Below are 7,780 nucleotides of genomic sequence, written 5' to 3' on the forward strand. Positions count from 1 at the left end.
ACAATGGTAATAAAAAAAAATTCCTAGAAATAATTCTAAAGTACAAGTCTGTGGCATTGATGAAGAAAATTATAAACAATAGAGTGGACAGAATGAAAGGGCCTTGCTTTGTCCCCCAGACCTGTAGCCACAGTGGCTGCCACGAGGGGAGGCCTCATGCCTTCCTGACACTGAGAAGGAAGAAATGCTTAGGGCCAGAGTGAGCCCTGAAGAGCAGCAGTTGCTGTGCTTTCTTAGGGAGCAGTGTGAGGAAGGCTGTGTCTAGACCCAGAGGGTGTGAGGGCTGCGGTCTAGGGGCAACAGTCAAAAGGCCTGTATCAGGGCCCTCTTAGGCTCAAATCCATTAAGGAAAACTTAAGCAGGCCAGACTGCAGAGTGGTCAGGCAACTGAATGCAGAAAAGAAGTGGAGGTGAACTGAGGAATCACGCAGGCACCCACACGAACGGGCAAGTCCATACATGTGGGTATGTGGCAGCTAACCTTGCTTTTCAACACTGCAGGATTTAGAATCATCATGGAAGGAAAACTCTAGGCCTGTCTCTGAGGAAGTTTCTAGGTTGGGCTAACTCATGTGGGAAAACCTACCTTCAATGTGGAGCAGCATGCCAGCCCATGAACTTCAGTCTAGGCTGAATAAAATGGAGAAAGAGAACTGAACACCAGAGCTCATCTCTCTCTGCTTCCTGACTGCGGATACAATGTGACCAGCTGCTTCAAGCTCCTGCACCATGCTTCCCCCCCACCCCCATGATGGACTGCATCCTCAAACTGTGAGCCAAGGTAAGCCTTCCTTCCTTATCTTGCCTTTATCTGGTATTTTGCCCCAGCAATGAGAAAAATACCTGCTACCGTCTCCAAACTAGAGAGTCAGAACATATGAACAAGAAATCTCATTTTTGAAAGCAGACTCTTAAAAACATGCCAACTGTGTCTATAATTGTGTCTATAATGAAATGTAACAAATTTTTCTGACTGACTTGGGTTTGTCCCGTCAGCCCAAGAATCACTCTGCCTTGCAGGCCCGTGAGCGCTACAGTGAGATCAGGGATGTGGGTGGGCTTAGGGTGGAGCCTTGGTTCAGGTAAGTTTTGGGCGACACACTGAGGAGCCTCTGTTGACTGAGGAGATAACTAAAAGTGGAAAGACAGGTGGGTATTTCGACATCATCCAGGTGTGGCGTGTGTTCTGGATGAAGACAAATCCCAGCAGCAGGTGAGTTGTTTCCCAGCCACACTTACTTCCTGGTGGGACAAATCCCTAGCCCATCCTCTTTATGGCTTCCGTCTTCAGTCCTTGTCTCTTGCCTGTCTCCAGGTGTAACAAGAACAGGGAAGGTTCGCTAACCATAAGGCCATTCTTGATCCCACTGCTCTCTGATGTAAGCTTTACAAATCCTGCCCTGATTTGGAGGGTGTGAGCCTCTTCTATATGGAATGGTTCCACATCTATTAATTATCTGTCTCTTTGCTACAATAAAATGCTTGAGAAAGAAAGGGGTTTGTTTGGTTCACAGTTTGAGGGCTGGCTCCATTGATCATGGCGGGGGGCAGCATGGTGGTAGGAGGGTGAGGCGGGGGCTGGTCACATTGTGCCCAGTCAGGAAGCAGAAAAGAGGCGAATGTTGGTGTTCAGCTTTCTTTCTTCTTTTTGATTCAGTCTGGGACCAAAACCCATAAGATGGTACCCTCCCCCATATTCAGGGTGGGTCAGTTAACCCCAGCCTAGTAACTCCCTTATAGACATGCCCAGAAGTTTGTCTCCTAGCTTGGCATCAATATTAACCATCACGAGTACTGAGGATACAGTGATCTCATAAAACGATGTGGAAAATTCAAAAGCTTGACCTGGTTGAGAGTTCTGCTCCTTGGTCTTTTGTAAGAAGTCACCAAGTGTCATATGTTGCCACAGGAGCAGTTGGCTTTCTTTGGCTGCCTGAGTCACATGGGGCGTCAACTTCCCTGAGAGCCATTTGTTTCTAGACAGTTTCAGTGTATTTGGCAGGGAGCAGCCTGCAGCCTTTCTGTGTTTAAACATCGGGTTTATCAGTGTAGGGGCCTTTATCTCTGAGAGGCAGCATGGGTTGTTGTCAAAATGCCCTGGCTCTATCTTTTCAGAATTGGCCATTCTTAGTCTTCCACAAAACTTGTTTGCAGGTCTTGTGAGCATTTCTAATGCACCTTTTTTTTTAATTTTATTTATGTTTACTGCAGTCCTGCAGTATGTCTCAGTGGCCGAGGCCTTACCTGGCCATGCACAGTGCCTTGGGTTCTGTCTCTACCACAGAAACACAGAAAATAAACAAGAACAGTGTGTGTATGTATGTGTGTGTGCATGTGTGTGTGTGTGCAGTATAAACTTGTTAGTGTGGGTGTGTGCATGTGTGAACATATATGAATGACAGCCAGAGATTCAAGTCAGGTCTCTTCCTCAATTACTCTCTATTTTATTTATTATATTCATTTTGAGATATGGTCTTACTATGCTGCTGGTACTTGCTGTGTACACGCTGACCTTGAACTCACAAAGATTCCCCTACCTTTGCCTCCCAAGTCCTAGGATTAAAGGCATTCTCCAAGATCACATGCGTGCGTGCGTGTGCGTGTGCGTGTGCGTGTGCGTGTGCGTGTGCGTGTGTGTGTGTGTGTGTGTGTGTGTGTGTGTGTGTGTTTTACAGGTGCCCTTAAAGCCCAGAAGAAGTCATTGGATCCTTGGGCCTGGAGTTAAAAGTGGTCTGAACCACCAGTATAGGTTCTGGTAACCTACCTCAGGTCCCCTGCAGAGAAGTATGCACTTTTAACCTTTGAGCCAGCTCTCCAATTCCCCCTTTTATATTTTGAGACAGAGCCTTTCACCAATTGGAAGCTCGCTGACTTGGATTAAGTGGCTAGCCAATGAGCCTCTGGGGTCCCTTCGCTTCACTCCTGCCCTAGTGCTGGGCTTACAAGTAGAAGCCCTCATGTGGGTTCTGGGTACCTAAAATCACATCTTCATCCATATACATCACACACTTTTCTGGCTGAGCCATGTCCCAACCCCGCCCTGTATTCTTTTTAACAATACATTTGAATTCCAGTGATGGGTGACTACCTGCTAATTCCATCCTCTCCTCCCTCCCTGTCACAATGGCTGGTTTTCCTCTAAGTATGATTTTATCTGCTCCATTCCTTAAACTTGGATGGACTCAGGAAATAGGATGTATTTCATTGTTGCTCCATTTCGAATTCCACCTCATTTCTAAGATGACTTATTCCTTTGCCTCCAATTGTTTAGAAGGTCTTTGCTTCACCTTTTCAGTTACCTTCATTTTGGTTTTCTAACATGAGAACATTCTGTTCAGATTGAGAGCTATATGACACAAATAGGCAGGGGTGCAGGAGACTTGAATGAACGGAAGTTCTCAGGGGGAAAAGGCCACACCTTTGTTAAAGTGTCTGCAAGTCGATTGACCGATAAGAACTTCTGTGATTGTGGGAGATGGAATGTTGCAGATCCAGAGCCAAACTAACTTGGGCAACATTTAGCCCCATAAAAAGCCCTTTATTGCCTATCTTGTGTGTGACCTAACCAATTATTTTGAAATGCATTGACTTAAAAGGACATCTAGCTTCTACTGACCCAAAGGCTAAAAATGCCATCAGATAGCATCTAAGGCTTATAGGAAAGACTCCCCTACTGTTCTGTAACCTGCCTACCTGATGTTTCCACCAAGGTGTTTGAAAATGTATTCATTTGTGACTTTCCTTGTTCTGTTACTGTTAAAATATCATCAGACTATTACCACAGTGGTATGTTTATAGTGACCTGCATCTGTGTTTCCAGGCCATGGTCACTCATATTTGTCTTTAGAATAGACTGTCTTTCTGATTCCCTCTCAGGTGAGATCTGTGAGTGTGTGTGTTTTCATGACATTTATTTTACAGTTTTACCAGGAGTCGGTGGTGCAAAGCAAGCCAGGGAAGAGTTAGCAGGGGCCACATCAGGCTGTCTGAGCAGCTTGAGTTCTAGATACTGCAAATGACTTTTACAGAACAGACTCACAGAGATTCTGGAGGAGAAGCTTTGGGGATATTTGTTTTGTTTCCAGAGAGTGTCTCGTTCAATGGTCCAGTCTGACCTAATCTTCACGAAGCAGCTCGGGTGGGCTTCAGAACTGTAGGGGTCCTCCTGCCTCAGCCTGTTGCACACTGCCCCAGCTTGGAAAAAAATTAAACTCTTTAAAGGGATGGAGACAGAGCAAACAAGGCAGGAATGGATGGGATCGCCTCTTGGTGGATCCAGGTGTCCTGGGAGAAGGGTACAGGATGAGGAGGGGGTCATAATCAGGACAGAGCTGCAGGTAGGAAGCCCCACATCCAACCACAATATGCTCTAAGTGCCTCTAAGCAGGGGCTGCCCAGGACTGAGCCCAGGACCTGCCTGGGAAGCTGTAAAAATTGAATAGGCATATAACTGTTTAAATTATTTTTTTATTTTTTGATCTTTTTTTATGTATTGAGAATGGATTCTTCTCTCATACAACATATCTTGAGTCCAGTTTCCCCTCCCTCTACTCCTCCCAGCACCTCCCCTCTTCATCTCCCCTCCGGATCCACTCCTTTTCTATCTCTCATTAGGAAAGAGTGGTCTTCTAGGAGACAACAGCTAAACATGACAAAATCAAATATAATAAAATATAAACCATAACATCACAGTTGAACAAAGCCACCCAAAAGAAGGAGAAGAGCCCTGAGAGAGTAGGCATAAGCCCTCAGAGGGGCTTCCTCCAACAGCTGATGGGAGCAGATGCAGAGTCCCCACACGGGAACATTAGGTAGAGAGAGAAAAAGGGAGAGGGAGAAAGAGCACCCAAATTATAGATCTCCGTCAGGTTCCTCACCTTAGAGCTCGGGGAAAACCCCACAGAAGAAGAGGAGGAAGAATTGTAGGGATCAAAACACCAGACAAACACACTCCACAGAATTGACTAAGCAGGCCTTATAGGGGCTCACAAGCTGAAGCAGCAATTGTGGAAAGCATGGGTCTGTGCCAGGTCTTTTGCATATATGTTATGGTTGTTGCTTGGTGTTTCTGTAGGGCTCCTAACAGTGGGAGTGACAGTTTGCCTGACTCTTTCACCTGCTCTTGGGCCCCTTTTCCTCCTATTGGGTTGCCTTGTCCAGCGTTGATAAAAGGGTTTGTTTCTAGTCTTACTGTAACCTGTTGTGCCATTTTGGTTGATATCCCTGAAAGACTGGCTCTTTTCTGAAGAGAAAAGGGGAGGAGAATGGATTTGGAAGAGAGGAGAGTTGGTGCTGGACTGAGATGAATGGAAAACTGGGAAACTGTAGTTGGGATATATTGTATGAGAAAAAAAAAACTAAACAAAAAGGGCAGGCAAAAGAATCAGAGACCTGCTTATTCACACATGCAGGAGTCCCATAAAAACACTAAGCTGGAAGCTTTAGCGTATACACAGGGAACCCAGTGCAGTCCCATGTAGATTGCTTCAGCCTTGCTCAGTTAATTTAGAGGGCCTTGTTCTCCTGGTATCCTCCATCCCCCTCTGGCTCTTACACTCTTTCCACATTCTCTTCCAAGGGATCCCCTAAGCTCTGAGGGGAGATATTTAATGGACACATCCCTTTTAGAGTTCCAAGGTCTGTCTGTCTGTCTGTCTGTCTCTGTCTGTCTGTCTGTCTGTCTGTCTCTGTCTCTCTCTGTCTCTGTCTCTCTGTCTCTCTGTCTCTCTGTCTCTGTCTCTCTGTCTCTCCTCCCCCATAATATCTGGCTGTAGGTCTCCATATTTGTTCTATCTGCTGTAAGAGGAAGCCTCTCTGATGACGACTGAATAAGGCACCCATCTGAGTACAGCAAAGTATCACTACAAGTAATTTTGTTGTTACTTCTTACTGTTGTTGGTGGTGTTGTTATTTACTTATTTTTTTAAAGCCAGAAGTATTTGGTTTTACCCTAGGTCTCTCAGTTATCTAGTCTCTGTCTCTTGACTACTCAAACTGTGTCAAGTGCGGGTTCTGTCTCTTGGAGTGGGCCTTAAGTCAAATTAGACATTGGTTGACTATTGCCACAAGTTCTACACCACCATTGCCTGAGCATATCTTGAAGGCAGGGCATATTGTAAATCAAAGGGGTTTTAGCTGGATTGGTGTTTACATTTCTCTTTTGGTAGCCTGCAGAGTACCTTCCTGTACCAAAGACATTAGAGTGTAGGGTTGAAGGTTCCATGTAGGCTCCAACTTGATATCTCCACGTTTAATGAGTTGTATGGATGTTCTCCTTGGCAATGGGACAAGTTTACAGAGAGCAATCTATTGTCAGGACAAGTTTACAGAGAGCAATCTATTGTCTTCATATCAGCCTGAGTTGTTTGGGGATTTCCATGAAACCCCCTTAGCCAGCAACTCAACTGAATGCAACCCAGTCCTGGTACTGGAAGACCTGTTTGGTGACAAGAGATGGCCGGTTGAGACTCCATTATCCCTATTATTATGAGACTTCATTAGGATTGCCTTCATATAGTTTAGGGATTTTCCTCTGTACTAGATTTCCATACTATCCTTCAAATGTCCTTCAATTCTAGCTGTCTCTCCCTTCATTCCCTGTCTCAATTGAGCCAGGGTCTCCCTGTGTCACTGGAACTTGGATAACAGGCTAGCATCAAATTCCAGACCCTCCTTTCTCAGATTCCAAAGGGCTGGAATCATAGGCCTGCACCAACACATCCAGCCAAGCAGATACCCCTGCCCTCTGACATCAAAGAGCTCATTGAGTCTGAACAACACCCAGGCAGAAAGGAGCTGGCCCAGTACCATGGCACACTCAGAGCCCCAGAGGACGTTTGTTTGGGGGGAGGGGGCTACAACCCAAATCTGAGCGGCAGTGCAGGGGCTCTCCCAGATGCCCCCATGCCTGTTAAGGAAGTTGACTATCATCAACAGTGAAACCCGCGCCAGCCTGACAACAAAGCAGATGAAGGGGTGTGGATACATCAAACACTTAAAAGCTTTGTGCCTCCTGGACTATGTGGTCTGAATCCTGTGGAGATTAGAAACCTGTAAGCAGGGCATGGTGGAACCTTCCTGTAACCCCAGCACTTAGGAGATAGAGGCAGAAGGGTCAAAAGTTCAAGGCCAGAGATCAGGGAAAACAGTACTTGCCATATGTGGCATTCTGAGTTCTATCCCTAGAACCTGTATAAAGGTAGAAAGAGAACACTGACTCTACAGTTCTGTCCCTGACCCCCACATACACATTCAAATGTGGCACATACATATAATAATAATAATAAAGTAAGTTTAAAAAAATAACTTAAGGTCACCCTGGGATACTTGAGACCTTGGGTTTCAAACCACCCTGTGTGTTCCCCCAAACACAAAAATAGCTGAGCATGGTACACATCTATAATCCTGAGCACTCAAGAGGGAGAGAGAGAGAGAAGCAAGAGGATCAGAAGTTCAAAATCATCCTTAGCTACATTGCAAGCTTTGGTCCATCATGGGCTACATAAGTCTCTGTAGGAAGGAAGGAAGGACAGAAGGAAGGAAGAGAGGGAGGGAGGAGGAAGGGAGGGAAGGAGGGAAGGAGGGAGGTAGAACTGGAGGAAGGAAGGAAAACACAGCTTACCATCACCTGGAACAGACTGTGTGGCACAGGACCACCATCTCTGCCTACCCCCTTCCTGGCTCCACTCTGGCACACTGGCATTTAAGCCAAAGGTGTTTGCACGGCAGTGGGTACAGAATGATTGCTCTGACCTTCTGGCTGTTGCTGAAAAACAGAAGA

General features: G+C 45.9%; 1 long non-coding RNA gene across 1 annotated transcript; it reads right to left on the minus strand.

Annotated features, from left to right (window-relative positions):
* Positions 1–3,851: 3,851 nt before the first annotated feature.
* Positions 3,852–7,780, minus strand: LOC116100979. Its single transcript, XR_004122753.1, has 2 exons — positions 7,622–7,780; positions 3,852–4,284 (listed from the first exon to the last, which is right to left on the minus strand). It is a non-coding gene; the product is annotated as an uncharacterized LOC116100979 (long non-coding RNA).

This window comes from Mastomys coucha, unplaced genomic scaffold (genome assembly GCF_008632895.1).
Source record: "Mastomys coucha isolate ucsf_1 unplaced genomic scaffold, UCSF_Mcou_1 pScaffold21, whole genome shotgun sequence".
Classification (NCBI taxonomy): domain Eukaryota; kingdom Metazoa; phylum Chordata; class Mammalia; order Rodentia; family Muridae; genus Mastomys; species Mastomys coucha.